Source organism: Thermobia domestica, chromosome 7, assembly GCF_964235325.1.
Source record: "Thermobia domestica chromosome 7, izTheDome1.hap1.1, whole genome shotgun sequence".
NCBI classification, from domain to species: domain Eukaryota; kingdom Metazoa; phylum Arthropoda; class Insecta; order Zygentoma; family Lepismatidae; genus Thermobia; species Thermobia domestica.
Window position 1 is genome coordinate 48402624 of NC_137460.1, and position 17607 is coordinate 48420230.

Below are 17607 nucleotides of genomic sequence, written 5' to 3' on the forward strand. Positions count from 1 at the left end.
CCCTCATGGTGAGTAGCGTCCTTATCTTACTTGTTTTAAGAAAATTAAAAAAAAAAAACATGTTGAACTCTCAAATTTTGCTAAAGTCGCAAATTTTGCAAATTTTAGACAGCGATGCGCGACCGAAAGATGTCATATAAATATAATTTATTTATTTTAACGTTGTTTTTACATACTTGAAGAAACTTTTAGGCCATATAGGGTTCTCGTCCTATATTCTTTAGTCGTTTTAAAACAAATATTGAAAATTTATTGTTTTTACGGGATTTTTCAAATTTCAACTGCGATGCGGGACCAGAAGATATATAAATAAAAGTTTTTCTTTTGTTTTTTTTTCTTGTCTATACCATCGGCAACTTTTGTGCACTATAGCGTCCCGGAAATAGAAAAACGATTTTTTTTAACCACCCTACTCTCCAGGTTTTCTTTTCTCTCGTTCATTCGTCATTGTTAGTCATCAAACGCAGAGGTATTCTACTACTTTGAATTTAAATCAGAATTTTAATTATGTTTTCTTTTCTCTCTTTTTTTTTTTTAAAAGAAAAGAACTTTCGACGATTATGCTCCGATCCTAAGGAAGACGGTGATGATGATAACGAAGCAAATGATGAAATGTGAAAAATCATTGAGATAACCCACACACACACGGTGTTTGTCCACCATAAATCGCACTTTGGTGAGAGCTGGGATCAACTTAGAGATCTCAACCAATCAGAGGTGTATTTTCCCTCTATTTACTATTTACATTTTTAGCCTTCACATAATATCGTCGAATATGACACATAATACAAAACTAAGAACTGTGAAATGTCGATTTCCTCCTGGCGAGTTTGATACAATATCGTCCAACACAGTTCCTTGAACATTGATCGTGATTTCCTTCGCTTACGTCTGAGATGGAAAAAAAAATCCAATACGTTTGTCTTAGAATCTCAGGACAATCATTAATTATTATTATATAATAGTGTTTCATTATTTTTCTTGTTTAATTCAAACTATTTGTAGTTTGTGTCTAAAATGTTATTTTGTTGCAATACTTAATCAATTTTCACTCTCCCACTATATATTTACGGAAACAGGAAGTATTAAAGGCACGGACTACAGTATTAAATTTTCTCGTTCTATTTTCTTGAACTGAATCAGGTTAAGGAAACATACTAGCATAAATACTCTTTCCTCGCATTGGAAGAACAATGCTAAATTTTTGAAAGTAATGAAATATGTGATAAAGAAGAAAGATAGTGAGGTTTAATATTAAATGAAAATGAAATAAAATTTTTGAGTTTTACGTCCCACGCTTATGTCGGATAGGCTAAAGGACATGGTGATGATGGGATATGAATGAGTTGGTAGAATGAAGAAAGTGGGAGGAAACAGAAGAATCCCGAGGAAACCCACGCACACGGTGTTTATCCACCACAAAGTTCACTTGACGCGAGCTGGGATCGAACCAGGGACCCCACGCACTAGAGGTGAACGCTCCACCACTAAGCCACCGCGGCCCCACACGTTTAGTATGAGGAAAATTAGTTATTTTTTTAATTCCTTGAAAATATATCAATCTTGATGTAGGTACACAATGCAACATTTTTATATTACTTTACAGAAGATAACATTAGTTTAATCTTCACCATATTTTCCAGCGTACAATACATATTTTCTCTTCTCTGAAAATCAGTACAAGAAAAAAGTGCATCTTATACGCCTATTCAGAGATCTGATTACCTGAATTTCCATAAGCTTTTCTGAATTCTGTGCAATTTGATATCTATTTTGCTTCTTGTCGGTGTGTTACAGCATTCCATTTATGCATTGTTCAGTGGCTCAATAAATGACACTCAAATAATATTGTTTCCTTTCTGAAATTATCACCATTCCAATGTGTTTAATATGCCAGCCAATGCGGTATTTACTATTTCTGTCCTCCCGCCAGAGATGGCCGTATGCAGTACGAACCAAACCGTATTTAAAAAAAAAAAAAAGAGCAGTAATAGTGTGTATCATTTTGATTGACAGTTTGATACCTAGGACGTATTAGGCGAATCTTGAATACGCAAAACTTGAAGCCCCGAATTTAAGATGAGTTTCATGAAAATCATTTTCAATTTTCATGAATCACCATACACATTTTCCTTGAAGATTTACAATCATTGCATGTAAGTCGTTTCTCATGAAAAAAGATGTATGCTCTTGTACATGAAATTTCTCGAATCATTTTCTCAAAACTTACCTAGCGATTTTGTTCCTTTATCTAAACTAATATAATATAATATAAGTAAAATAAAGAGTTTGTGTGTCTGTCTGTCTGTATGTCTGTGTGTGGCCTGGGGCCCAGACGAGTCAACCAAGAGTTGCCAAGTTTGGGTCACGGGTACCTTGGTCCAGACCCCAGACCAAGACGAAGCGTTTTTTTTTTTTTATTTTTTTAGAACTCGAACCAGGAGGGTTCCAGGGGTAACGTTTACCGGGACATGTAGAAATAGTAGAAAATGACCGATATTAGTGTCAAATTTATAGTTTACGCGGTCACTGAGATGAATGGTGACACTTCCATTAGCGATGACTTTCAAATTCAGATAGCATTGTATGCGGGCCGGGGGTCACCTGCGGGGAGGGGTAGAGAGACCTGTAAAAATAATCCAAAATTACCGTTATTAGTGTCAAATCCATAGTTTTTGCGGTCGCTGAGATGAATGGTGATACTCCCACAGGTGTTGACTTCCAAATACAGCCCCCATGCGAAGAATGGGTGTTTTCAACTAGTCATACATAAACGTTTCATTATCGACCCTACCATATGACATAACTTGTTTATTATGATAGAATCCATAAAAGAGATCCTTTACATTTATACTTCCTTTTAGACATGGCTTTTCCGTAAACACCAATCATAATTTCGATCATCTATATCTGTAAATAAAATTATGCATATGTGTGTGTGCGTGTCATCAAATTTTTGCACACACAAGAGTCACCGAGAGATGCCAAATTTTGTAAAGAAATTGATCTTCACCAGGCATTCATCGCTTAGAGAGAAATTTTCAATTTCCATCTTGAAGGAGGATTAAGGGGGTCAAAATTTATACGCAAAAACTGTATGTTGAAACCGTAATTCCTTCGAGATAGGCAACCCTACTGTTCTTTGTGTCGTCCAGATGAGATAGTCTACACATCTCTGAGTTGTTTTGAATTAATCTTATATATTTCCATGCGAAGAACTAAGATACCAACTGGTCCGAGAAACGATAATGGCAATGCCAAAGTCATTGTTTACCGTTATAAAGGGTGTTCCACAAAGAACGCAACTTTTGAAATGCCGGCCATTTCTGTTCTAGTAAGTTGGCAACACTGACCGTTACCCGATTTTCATCTGTTGTCTTCATGAGTCACGGATCGCCGAATAGCGCGTGATCGTCATCTGTTTTCTGTACGAGTAAGAATGGAGCGCTCACCACATTCGTATAAGTTTTCACCATGCCAACACACTGTTCTGTCATGAAGCGCTCCATTCGTACCCGTGCAGAAAACGGATGACGATCACGTGCTTTTCGACGATCCGTGACTCATAAAGACAACAGATGAAAATCGAGTAACGTTCAGTGTTGCCAACTTACTAGAACAGGAATGGCGGGCATTTTAAAAGTTGTGTTCTCTATGGGACACACTAAGATGCAATGTTTCTTTCTTTCTTTCTTTCTTTTTCTTTTTTTGAAAGGATAATGTCCACTGAAATTTGACTCCACTAAACTTTTTTTTTTATATAAATCTCTTTCGATAGCACACTATAATAAAAGCTTGCATGGACGGATTCATACGTTTGTATGTTAAATTATTGCTCATTAATATATTGAATAAGTATATTTTTGGCGTTAGCTATTACAATTGTTACAATGTTGCACGAACGTTTTAACACTAGGATCGTACCTCTCCAACTGACTTATTGAACTATTTTTTCACACTCAGTGTATTCATCTACAATTTAATAACACCAATTCAATTCTCTTTTTTCTTTTTTATGCATACAAAATAATTAAACTGATCTTTACAAAATCTTAAACACTACAAAGAAAATAATGTATCTAGCGCACGTAAAAATGTAGGTTATACATGTAAATCGTATAGTTTTTGGACTTAAGATACTACCCTATGTATCATCCTGCATCAAATGAATAACTGAAAACGTTCTGTCTAAGTGTTCCGAATGAACGTATTTTCCGTACGAAAGAAAGAAATGCATATAAACGGTCAGGATCTCACATGCAGGTGGACGTATATAACATATAGCTGACGTATGTAACATATGTATGTGTATATAACGTATGGAAGGTCGTTAGATGTCAGACATCCTGCAACGGCAAGATATAACATTCTAAGCGGGAAAAATGTAATACATATGTAGCACATGGATAATGTATCTCCGTACAGATTTCGGTAGTAAACATAAGGATTCCGTATATTTGTACAAAATACCGCTGTCCGGACAACTGATCTTTCTAAGTGCATGTAAACATATCACTATCTTTATCGCTGAAAGATCTCGAGATTGGTTAATATCTCATTACTAGACATTTTTTGTTGAACGCTAATAATGTTGTAGAGCTTTTAAAATTTCTGTTACTTTAGTCTATGATTTCTGTTACTTTGTTTTGTAACTTTATCACAGCTCGATGTTAGGCGTATCTACTCATAATAGAATTGTGTTACATTGTTCTGATATGCACAGTATTCTTATTTTATTAAATTTAATGTTTTGCGTCACTTCTTGTCAGTGTTACCAACATAATTTCTGAATAGGTGAATCTTGAGTTCAAAATTCACTTACATTTTCTGTTGATTTTCAGTATGTAAATTCTACTCTCCCAAAGCTATTAAGGGAATATCTTTACAATGTAACGTGCCATAATTATGCACCGAGACTAAGGAACACGGTGATGAGATGAGATAAGTAATAATGGTGGAATGAAAGAAGTATGAAAAAACGGGAGAATCCCGAGAAAACTCACAGTCACGGTATTTGTCAATCACAAAAATCACTTGGAATGTATTGGGAACGAACCAAGGACCCCACGCACTAGAGATGAACACTCTACCAGAGCCATCGTGGCCCCTCTATTGGATGAAGTTTATTATCATCCTTAAATTCGGGAGACTGAACTTATCTTTTATAACTGACTGATTTCAACCAGCAGCGTTGGAGATTTTTCCATATAAGATTTTCAAATTATTATTATTATTATTATTATTATTATTATTATTATTATTATTATTATTATTATTATTATTATTATTATTATATAAAATTAATTAAAACTATGTATTTCTGAAACCCACAGGGGCAGTTGCCCCCTGCTCTCCTCAAATGACGCCCCTGATTTCAATAGTAAACAGCAAACCCAATTGAGAAATCCCATAGGAAACACACGATATATTTCATGAAGATTAAGTACATTTCAGTTAGTTAAATTGATAAAAATGTATTTCTAAAGATAAATTTTTTTTTTTTTTTTTTTTTTTTTTTACCTTGGCTGATGATATTCCGAGCGGTATATCTAATCGTATAATATTTAAGGAAACGAAGTTTCTTTGACTTCAATCGGAGAAATTTTAGGCAGGATTTATGACCTTATGCTATCTAAAATTAAGATTATTCCAATGGATTCTTTCCTTTTTTTAATTCTCATAAACTAGATTTATGATCTTACCTAAAAGTATATAAAAATGAAAGTAACTATGTTTGTGACTTTGCACTGATTTAACCATCCTACTGATCTCGATCAAATTTTTAACAGAGATGGGGTTCGTGCCTGGGAGTGTTTTTGTCATTTCACTTTGACGGTGCAACTTAGGGGAGATGAAGAGGGAGATATTTACATAAAAATGATCGAAATTGACCGTTATTAATGTCGAATCCATAGTTTTCGGGGATTGCTGAGATTAACAATGTCACTTCCGATGCCGTTTAAATCAAGTTCAGCCCCGCAACTTGGGAGAGGAGGAGATATCTGAAAATGATCGAAAATGACCGATATTAGTGTCGAATCCGTAGTTTTCGAGGTCGCAGCGATGAAGAATAACACTTTCTATGTCATTTAAATTCAAATTCTAACCACAATAGTTATATTTAATATTTACTATCACTTTTACCATGGCTAAAGGGTTAGGGTACGAGCTTTTGGCGTGGGAGATCCAGATTCGATTCCCGGCAGGAGCTCATGTGGTTCGGATTACTCGTTAATCAGTAGGTCCACACTGCTAGTAAATTCACCGTCTCATATAGCCTTGCTACTGAACGAGACGTTAAACTCAAAATCAACTCAACTCATAAGTTCTTCTTTTAACACAGTCACGCGGTAACCAACGCTAAAATAAAGTTTATTCCAACGGCTTTTTCAAAATTCTCAGAAACTGGTCCCTTAATAATATAATAAAATACTAAAACGAATGGAATCATCTTTTATGTTTCAAATTCATGACAAGAAATCCTGGAATCTGGCATTCATGTTTTCATCCGTCCCGTTATAATAACAAATAAATAAATTATGTATTTTTCTAAATGGAGATCACAGCGATACGAATTTTTCATCTAGAAAATTTCCCACACCTGTAGTTTCAAAACAATATTTTCTTTGCTACCCATATTTATTAGCTGAGACCTTTATATTAGCTGTTTTGCTTCTCAAATAGAAGTATTGCGCCTTCTGCTCACCATTTCACATTTACTTTTACGATCTGTATATGAACAATAGAAACAAGGCATACAGTTTGATATTGCCGATCGTTTGAGAGAATTTCCTGTGTTCATTTCAACTTCCCAGTCACTCGTAAATCCAGCGTTGCTTGTTCGACCGTGGTCGCTGCAGAGGACGTGTTCACTGCTAACCGTAGAAGTCAACCACTGCGAGATAGAGAGAGAGAGAAAAAGAGAGATAGATAGAGTAAAAGAGAGAGAGATTAAAGATACCCCGCCCCCTGAGGTTTGAAACCTCGTTACGTTAAACTTGATTTGAAAAGCAGCGAGTTTAGGAGGAGATTTACGGCCACCTGCAAGATAAAACCAAATGTTTCATTACATTGTAGCTAACAAATGGGTGCAGGGTCAGTTTATCTGATCCAGTATCAATACCCCTTGATTATCAGATTCGCACGCGCATTTACATGATATATAGGTACCCTCTATACTAGAGAAAAAGAAATGAATTTTCAAAGGCTTCACCAGAACAAAAGGCATTCTATCGAGATTACTGTGTGTTTGTTATCTCACATTTTCTCAAAGTAAGAATATACGTATTGTCTAGCAGGATAAATTGGATTTCGATAGTATCTAAGATTATCTTAATAAATAAAATTATATATTGTTAAAATGTTATGCATATTTAGTAAATTTGGTTCTATCTGGATAACATCAGGATATACAAAAAAATTAATTTCTTAATATAGGGTTAATCATGTCATTCGAAAATTCCCTGGACCAATTTAAATTTAGTTAAACAATATCTAACTGTTTCACCTAAAGGAAGAAGTTTGCTCAGTGCCTCCAAGTCTGTAGTTTCATAGGCTGGTTAGTGCTGGCTGCCTGTATTATGTTTTCTTTTCTAGACCTACTTTCGGCTGGCCTTTTTACTTCCCCGGAGTTGGCAAACCGCCCCTCCCCGAAGTAACAGAAATTTAATTCCTCTTTCTAATATACCAAAATAATGTTCCAGTGCAGCTCTCTCCCTAGACAAAATTTTCTGAAAGAAAGCCTGTCTGTAATAAGTAACAAATAAGCTGTCGATAGAGATGGTGTAGTAAATAATTAATCCTACATTTCCCTAGCTACTTAAACGATTCGATCCTCCTGTGCAATTTCTTTATTCAACGAAGTCGGCGTCCATTATGAAGAATTGTGACAGTGATGTAGAATCTGTCGGCATAAAAGTTTATGTTGTTAAGATTCATTTTACTTTACTTTACTTTATTTATGTATTTATTTATTTAACAGTCACCAGATATAGCTCAGAGGCCATTTTATACAGAATATCTAACAACAACAATTCCAAATGGAAAGGATTTGGGAAGTAACGGCCAGAGTCTGTTTAGTAGGTACCATGCCGTCATCTGCCTGGCAGGACTGAGAAAACCCTGGAAAATCCCAGTCAGGATGGTCGGCAGCGAGAATCGAACCCGCGACCTCCCGAATACGAAGCCAACGCTCTACCACTTGAGCTACTTCGTTCAGTAAAGTTTGAGCTACTTCAAACTAAAATGAAATCTTTCAGTTTAACGTCTCACGATTATGCCCTTTAGAGTAAGGGAGACGGATGATTAAGTCAAGTGAATGATGATGGTAGAATTGTTGGAATGAGAATGCGGGAGGAAACGGGAGTACCCCGAGGAAACCCACAAGACATGACGTTCTTCACCATAAACTTACTTGGACGGTGATCGAACTATGGACTTCATCCACCATACTCTCTACCATTGAGGGCTGCGGTGGCTCAGTGGTAGAGTATTCACCTCTAGTGCATGGGGTCCCTGGGTCGATCCTATTTTGCGCCAAGTGAACTTTCTGGTGGACAAACACCGTGTGCGTGGGTTTCCTCGGGGTTCTCCTGTTTCCTCCCACTTTCTTCATTCCACCATTTCATTCATTTCTCATCATCGCCATCTTCTTTAGCCTAGCCGGCATAAGTGTGGAACGTAAGACTCAAAGATATCGTTTTCATTTTCTCTATCATTGATCCACAATATCCTCCTTCCAAAGATGAGATATTGGAATATAAATTTAAATGAAAGAGATTATGGTGGCCGCGGTAGCTCAGTGGTATAGTGCTCCTTTTATGAGTTGAAGTTCTGATTCGATCCCAGTTCGCGCCAAGTAGTCTTTGGGTTGTGCTTGGGTTTTCCCATTTTCTTCATTCTATCATTTTATTCATTGTCATAATAATCGTCCCCCTTATCCTTGGTACATAATTGTGGAACGTTGAACTAAAAAAAATAAAGATAGGTGACCAAAGGCACACCGCGGTAACCTGGGTTCGACTCACTGTCTTCGGTGCTGAAAAAGTAAACTGCTATTAATGACTAAACACTCCTTTGTTTAGCTTCGTACTAAGTTTTTGATTGAATTAAAAAGGTGACTAAAAATATGTTCTTTACCTAAGGTAAACTTTAAAGCTGGTCTTAAATAATATTACCTATGCTTAACTGATCGGAACGAAGTTAACGTCACTGATGCTTTTGCAAACCCTAAGCTTTATTAAACAAGTCAACTAAAAAAATTGATATATTCTTAACAAACCTAAAGGAAAGTAACCTAAGCATATCCAATTTTTACTCTACTGTGCGATACTAACTGCAAATATCATCATCGTCATAGATATTCTGCAATTATTGCCAGATCACTTGCAGCAGCTGGGACGTTTCCATGCTCCACGGTTCTCCGCTAACATCTTCGTTTTCACGTATGATCCTTCTGTTTTTCTTAATCATCCATTTATTGTAGTCTCCTTCGCCCCCTCACTCTCTTTCCCGCCACCATACCCTCTAGGACGTCCCTCATGATGCAATCTCTTCTTAGGCAATGTCCCAACGAGTTTCTCTTCTTCTTCTCAACAATATCTAGAAGTGTTCTTTTCTCCCCCCCCCCATTTCTAACACCCTCTCATACGTTTTCCTCTCGACGCAAGTAATTCTTTCCATTCTTCTCCACGCTTACCTTTCGAAGGCTTCTAGTCGTTTCTCATCACTTTACGTAATGTCCACGTTTCCGCCTCATACAGTACAACACTTCACACAAGCATTTTATGAGTCTTTTTCTCAACTCTTTATTCAAGGTCCCACAAAACACTTTTCTTATTCCTAAAGGCTTCTTTCGCCATTCCTATCCTTGTTTTTATTTTACGTTCACACTTCATGTCATTACTAAGAATACTACCCAGGTATCGAAAACTATTCACTTGTTCTATTTTCTCCCCTCCTACTTTTATATTTGACACAGACCCCTTCGTTCCAATCACCATGGCTTTTGTCTTTCTAACATTTATTTTCATCCCATATTCTTCAAAGCCCAGCCTCAGGTTTTCTAACATTTTATTGATTTTCTTTTCAGATTCTGCAACAAGCGCCATATCGTCTGCAAATCATATGCATCTAATCATTCTACCTCCTACCGAAATGCCATCATCATCATGTAGGCTCTTCTTCACTATCTCTTCTAGATAGACAATAAATAGTGTTGGCGAGAGACAGTATCCTTGTCGAACTTCCCTTCCAATTGCACTCTCCTCCGTTAGTTCTTTCCCTATCCTAACACTTACTTGTTGGTTCATATATAAGTTTCTTATGAGTCTTCGATCTTCCCATTCCAACCCTATCTTCGTTAGAACTCCAAACAACAATTCCCAATTCATGCGGTCAAAAGCTTTTTCCAGTTCAATAAATACAACATATACCTCTTTCCATTTTTCTATAAATCTTTCACCTATCGCTGTTAATAATCCAATAGCATTTCTTGTGCCCTTACCTCTCCTGAACCTCAACTGTTCCTCCTTAGCTTTATGATTTGTTCTTCCATATAACTTTCTGTTCAGAATTCGGAGTAGAATTTTAGCTGCATGAGATATTAGACTAATAGTTCTATAGTCCTCACATCTCTTTGGGTTCGATTTCTTAGCCATTGGTATCATGATGGTCTTCAGGAAGTCTTTTAGCCACTCTCCCGTTTCATATATTTCATTGCATAGTCGGAACAATTCTTTCTTTCCCTTGTCTCCCATATTTTTAATGAATTCGATTGTTATCTATCCCGGTTGTCTTTCCATTCCTAATCTCAGATCCTAATCATTCGTGTTGCTTCTGTATCTTTCCTTTTGCCGGTTCCTACATTCCTCGTTGGAATTGGGTGACCAGATTCTGACAAGCGAAAAGTAGGACACAAGTATAATAGTATATGATAGTTCACTGCGTCGGCAATACATATGCCCTTATTCCATCCAACGTCAACCTTAATTTAATCATTCATTTTTAGAAAGGAAAGTACTGAACAAAAGTGTTCCAGGAATTTAACACAACTCCAAATACTTTGATGAATGACAAATAGGTTTATTTTTATGAACGTACAGTGAAACATCGTGTTGAGCTAAAGATTTCTTTGTTATTGATTTTTTCGGAACGTGGTTTTATTTTAAGGAATGAGAAAAAAAATTAGACCGCACGAGGAAACTTCTACTTAACTTGGTTAGCATCACTGTCGTAAGTTGAGAAAGAAACCTTTCCTACCTCACCAATATTTCAACAAGCTCTTCTGAGCAAAAACAATTTATTGTAAAACAATGGCTTGTCGATTGTTTTCCATCACTAATCTTTTGAGCAACTCTTTGGGGAACCCATGGTACAATTTGTACCATACGGGTGTTTCATGGTACATTGCGTTATAACTCTCCTATTTGAGCTTTTTCGTCCGTTTTTTTTTTTCAAGTCCAGAAGCATTGTTAAAAACAGCAGTTCGTCATTTAGGAAAAGAGTGCCTGTGATTCAAAATGTTGTAAATAAAGAATAAAACATTAAGATATTGCAATTAAGTTAACTCAGAACATTTCGCATGACATTTAAAAGAGAAGGACATTTCTCGATTTTCTACACTGAGAAAAAAATGTATGTGGCGTACGTAAAATCGTATGTTACATTTGTAAATCCTGTAGTTTTGGACTTAACGTACAGCAGACCTATAATTGAAAACGCATGTCTTATATTACTTTCTGTATAAGCGTTCCATCTATACATAAGTTCCGTATAAAATAATACAGGCAGTCAAGTTCTCATATACAAATGGACGTATATAACATATAGCTGACAAAGGTAACATACATATATGTATACAATATAAGGAAGACTGTTAGATATCAGACATCCTGCAACGGCATGATGTAACATCAAAGGGCAGTGCGTATGTAGCATACGGATAACGTATGATCCGTACTGATTTCTGTAGTAAGCAAGAGGATTCCGTATATTTGTATATACAATACCGCTGTATTTTTGTCAGTGTAGGTGTCTTCGCAATACGCAGGACAGCTCTTTGAAAAACAGACTATACTTCGAAAATCAGCACACCTGGTCACCCTACGGGTGCAAATCAAATTTCCGGGTGCAAGCATGATAGTAGAAGTGCGACGTCATTAACCATATGAGAGTTTTGAACGTAACATGAGTGATAATTTTGTCGAAAAAATGTATAGAGTCGTTTCCAAATTTTTAACTTCATCCCTATAGCCACGCAGGACGGGGAGATAAATTTTTACTATATTAGGATATGTAATTTTGCAAAAGTGGATGTACAAGGGATATTGGAAAATTGTAATTATACCCCAAAACTTATTGAGTGATTTTGACGTAACTTGAACATTACATTAGAATTTATACGTATAATTTAATAAAAATTATTGATATACGTTATTTCTTTCTTCACAGATGGCGCTAATTGTCAGTAAGGTGCAAGATGGAGAAGATAGAAGCTTGAAGCGTGATGTAGTTCCAGGATTTGAAGGATTTCAGCGCTCAGCAAATTCATGATGAAATAACGTTTGTGTATGGTGGTGAATGCCCATCCTATGACACTCTCGTGAGGTGGAAAAGGGATTCCCAAACTGATCATTGTCCTTTACAGATAAGAAAGACTTGAACGTCCATCAATCACGAACGACGCCACTACAAAGAGAGAAATCGAAGAGCTTGTCCTGGAGCATCAACAAATAGCCATCCATAACATGATGGATCAAAGTGGACTCAGCTACGAAAGAGAGTAGAAAATAATTAATGAAGAATTACACATTTACAAGGTGTCAGCACCTTATGTTCCGCGTTCTCTGACTCATCTTCGGAGACATGACACGTCGAATCATTTGTTCAATGTTTTGGAGCAATATGAAAAGGCTTTATTTTTGCTCGTTTGGTAGCTATGGGCTAATGCTGACTCTATCTATATGATCCTGAGACAAAAGAGATAAGCAAGGAATGAAATCACTCTTCTTAATCTCCAACCAAAATGACAAAGATGGCAAGTTCATGCTCTCGTTTTTTTTTTTTTTTTTTTTTTTTTTTTTTACGACATTCTTGAGGTCTTCTTTACAGACTACGTTGAGAAGGGTCGTACTGCTTTCTGATAAAGTTACGAGATACTATTAAGCAACAACATTGTGGTACTAACCGTCTCCTTGCTGACAATACATCCGCTCATGCATTCCAAACAGCGCCAATGGAACCAGCTAGATGTAACTTTAAAGTATTGCTGCACCCACCTATTCTTCTGATCTGACATCAAGCAATTTCTTTCTGATTTCACAGAGAAAAAGTCCATTTCAATATCGATACTTTGACAACAAAGATGGTGTCATAATGGATGTAGAAGAATCGTTTTCCATGCAGTATTCTACAATGATGGCCTTCCTCAGATCAAACAACTGTGTGAGAAATGCGTAATTTCGAATGAGATTGTATACGTAAAGAAGTCGTCTTGAGAAAGGTAAAAAAACTCAATACTCTATCAGTGTTTGTGCTGATTATTAATAGTATAAAAGAATAGTTGCTAAATAGAATGACATTAACAGTGGAAGACAATTAGAAACATATTCCAGTAGCGGATCTGGAGGGAAGTCACATCAGTAAAAAATTAAAATTTTATCCGTACAAGGTAGGTAAAGGAAGAAATCTTACCTAATACGAGGATCTTAATTCTTGTATACAAGAATTAGCTAGAATAAGAAAATTTCTAAGTAGTGATACAATTTTAATTTTGACAATGTGACTTTGCTCAAAGGCACCACTATTATTTTTCAAGCTACTATACTAAGAGCATACTAGATTTTTGATCTAGATAGGAATAAAGTTCAAATAAATACTATTTTAAACACTAATATTTACGAGTGCACATACTTATATACAACACCGAAACATGGAAATGATATAGTACTAGAAACTATTAGGAATGGGCAAATTGAGTTTTATTTTTATTTTTTTAAAAAACGGAAATTGGTTTGTAGAAAAACAGAAAAATCGATCTTTCGTCTTTTTTTTTTTTTTAATCAGTTCTGTTCTTCACCGAATCAGCTTTTAGACAGAAAACTGAATCGGTTTAGTCAGAAAACCAAAACCAGTTTTTCACAGAAAACCGAACCAGTTTTAACATCGAAAGCTGTTTTGATAGAAAACCGAACCAGTTTTAAAATCAAATCGTGTTTTGATAGAAAACCAAACCGGTTTTAACATCGAAAGCTGTTTTGATAGAAAACCTAACCGGTTTTAATATCGAAAGCTGTTTTGATAGCAAACCAAACCGGTTTTAAAATCGAAACCTGCTTTCATAGAAAACCGAACCGCTTTAAAATCGAAACCTGCTTTCACAGAAAACCGAACCAGTTTTAAAATCGAAACCTGTTTTGGTAGAAGACCGAAACGTTTTTTGTAACCACCATTAGATAATATTTAATATACTTTTTGAATTGGTTTCAGACTTTACAGCCATTCTGTCTATAGTGTGAGAATATTTTGTAATAACATCCTAGTAATAGCAACAGGCAGATGAAATTACCTACAGCTTATTTGCACATGTGTAACGTTATATCAATCAGCGATACATTTTGTGTTGGTGAGTGCTGTGTGGAGTAAATGCACTTGTAACTACTCCAATTAGTAGTATGAATCAGGTTCATTACTGTGAAATGGTTTGCATAGGATTCATGCAGCTTATGTAATGCTCTTGCTCTTTCGAGTAATGCCATTAACAACAGAACACACATTGACTTATGATCTTGTCTTTTACGTAGACGGAGACTGGTTCTACTCTGCTTACTTGCTAATCCTATATAATCTTATAATAAATGCACATTGCTGGCTATCAATTGTCAGTGTAACGTTCAAAATTTACTTTAAGCAATTACTTAATGATTCGACCTTTTTAGAAACTTGTACAATGTAATTTTTTATTATAGCAAAAAAAATTAACATAATCTAATCTAATTTTAGTCACTAAATATCCATACCTTCTTATATGAATACCGCCTATGAAAATAATAATTGTAACGAAATTAATTGCGTAAAGTGAAATGTTACTCGTGTTACATCTTAAGCCCCACTTTTTAAATATACAGTGTGTCTGTAAAGTTGCGCAATTCAAAGTTTGATTGAGTATATCTTTTGAACCAAGAGCGATAAAGACCTGACACTTGACACATATGTAAGCGTGTTCTATGTAGATAGTTTCGAGATCATGACCAATGTTGGAATTTGTAACTTTTTTTTTTTTTGTAAAAAAGGAAGGAAAGTACCGAAAGTGTAAAATAAAAAATATGCAAAATGAAGAAAATAAATATTCAGTTGCAGAAAACTGATTTCCTATGTGTGAATCACTGTGTATATGTGCAGTATGCATCAACATTTATCCATTGGTGTAGATAAGTAATTTTTTACCGCAAATTTTTGCATAAAAACTCAGGTTATCAATTATGTGCAAATTCACATTGCTTATCATTAATTAACATGAAACACGCCTACTGCAATAATTTTTACGACAACACTGTTAGCAGGGGCCGCGTTTCTGTGAAAAAAATCCATTTTACGAACTTGCATTAAGTAGCCTTTTTACCTGGCAACACTGCATCAGCTTTGTCACATTTAGGCACCAGTGGATAAATGTTGATGCATGTTGCACATATACACAGGGATTCACCCGCAGGAAATCCGTTTTCTGCAACTGAATATTGGTTTTCTTCAATTTGTACATTTTTTTATTTAACACTTTCGGTACTTCCTTTCCTTTTTACACAAAAACGTTACAAATTCCAACATTCGTCATAATCTCGAAAATATCTACATAGAATACGCTTACATTTGTTTTCAGTCTCATGTCTTTATTGTACTTGGTTCAAAAGATATACGCAATCAAACATTGAGTTTGCTCAACTTTACGGACACACTGTATAAGAAGTCCTTTAAGTTGAGTTTCGCATCCTTATACAACACTGAGGTTATCAAGGCTGAACCTACTTTTAAAGTAGTACCCGAATAATAATTAGATTTTGAATCCAGTATAATTGGCGGGTACATATACCATCATGCGTAGGGAACCTAGATGCCCCGGTTAAGTCGGGGCAGTTGCGATAATATACATTATCTGTCACTCCAGGAATTGTTCGGGGCTGTAAATCTTACGGGTTTCCTCTGAAATAGGGTTACCATAATGTCAGCGTTTATTCGGACGATATGTTTACCTTTTAAGGGCAAAAATTTCCGTCCACTTACAGTTTCGGAAAGTTCCTTATTTATCCGCATTTTATAAACTCAAGTGAGTTGTTAATTCAATTTCAAGTATTTCGCATGTACTTACGTTAGATAAAGGTTTATTGGTTATTTCAAGCGTTAGATATATTGAAGAGTACAAATAGGCAAAGTGAATATTGTGCTTTGTAACTATCTATTTATCTTTTAAAATTCTACAATAGCAATAAAAGCATTTTTTTTGACAGCTAGCCGACGCTAGCTACTACCCGAAGAGGGTTACGCCCTCTGTATGGGAAGAGATGTTTAATATATTGTGCTGTTCAGGAAGCAGTGGTTGGAATATGGGTTGATACATAAACTTTATTGTGCCTGTTTCAGTGTGTAGGTAATATGAGCCACAGCTTGATCAATTTCTTCTATGGTTTGTGGGCGGTCTGTAAGGTTGATCATTGAGTTTAGCTCTTGTCTAAATTTATCTTTTTTTAATAAAAGCGCTTCAGTTCCAACCTGTAATTTTTTTTATTTTAATCCATTGATTTACAGTTATTCGTGATTTCACGTTTAAGAAAGACAAATATTTTAAAGTATGTGTACTTAAAAAATATTTAAAAAGATCTTTTTCATAAAATTTATTTCTTTTTAAATTATTGCTCAAGGCCTTTGTATTTTAATAAACCTTCACCAAAATCAATGCAAATGAATTGTACTGCCATCTTTGGAGTTCTTTTAAACTATACGTTTGTGGATTATATGTTTATGGCCAATCCTTTCGACAATGAGATCTCGGGAACTACAGTCTCTAGAAAGATGACGCTTTCACTCATGGATTGCAAATTTTGCGTAGATTTCCCAGTTCTAATTGAAAATTTAAAAAAAAAAAACATGGCCATTATTTCTTTATTACATGTTTATGGGTACACTGGAAGTGTTGAAATTAAAAAAAAAACTAAAGCATTATACCCTACGCATTATACATTCCAACACAACATAATTGTATACATGGGTTGCATACTTCTCAAGCTAAATTGTTTCATGGCTAAATTATAACGAAAAACGAAGGATAACAATTTCTCCAGTCCAAGTTGAATCTTTATTTTTTGGAGTGTTTTGCCCAATGAACACCATATATCATTGACATTATAATTAATAGTGTGTGTAATGTATTTGCTTACTACATATTGCATGCAAAAAGAAAGAAAACACTGATCATACATGAATTAAAAACTCCAACCGGAAGTAGGCTAAAATCTTGCAAATGGTGCGAGATATTGAAAAAGTAATCGAAAATATCTCCCCTTTACCGCAACTCTTGCCGATTTTTATAAAGACGTCTTTCACTTGTGTCTGTAAAGG

At 35.5% G+C, this 17607-nt stretch overlaps 1 protein-coding gene and 1 long non-coding RNA gene across 17 annotated transcripts in view; one reads left to right on the plus strand and one right to left on the minus strand.

Moving 5' to 3' along the window:
- LOC145690064 (uncharacterized) overlaps positions 1-17607 on the minus strand; it is a 1134032-nt gene that overhangs the window by 639100 nt on the left and 477325 nt on the right. The window lies entirely within an intron of this gene.
- The window catches only part of LOC145690066 (uncharacterized), a 905981-nt gene that overhangs the window by 253221 nt on the left and 635153 nt on the right, over positions 1-17607 (plus strand). For 2 of the 15 annotated variants that reach the window (XR_014132160.1, XR_014132165.1), the window contains one exon: positions 12451-15790. The exons of the other annotated variants lie outside the window; for them this stretch is intronic. This is a non-coding gene — a long non-coding RNA (uncharacterized LOC145690066). Of the gene's footprint in view, positions 1-12450; positions 15791-17607 lie in introns of those variants that run through there. 15 annotated transcript variants of the gene reach the window in all.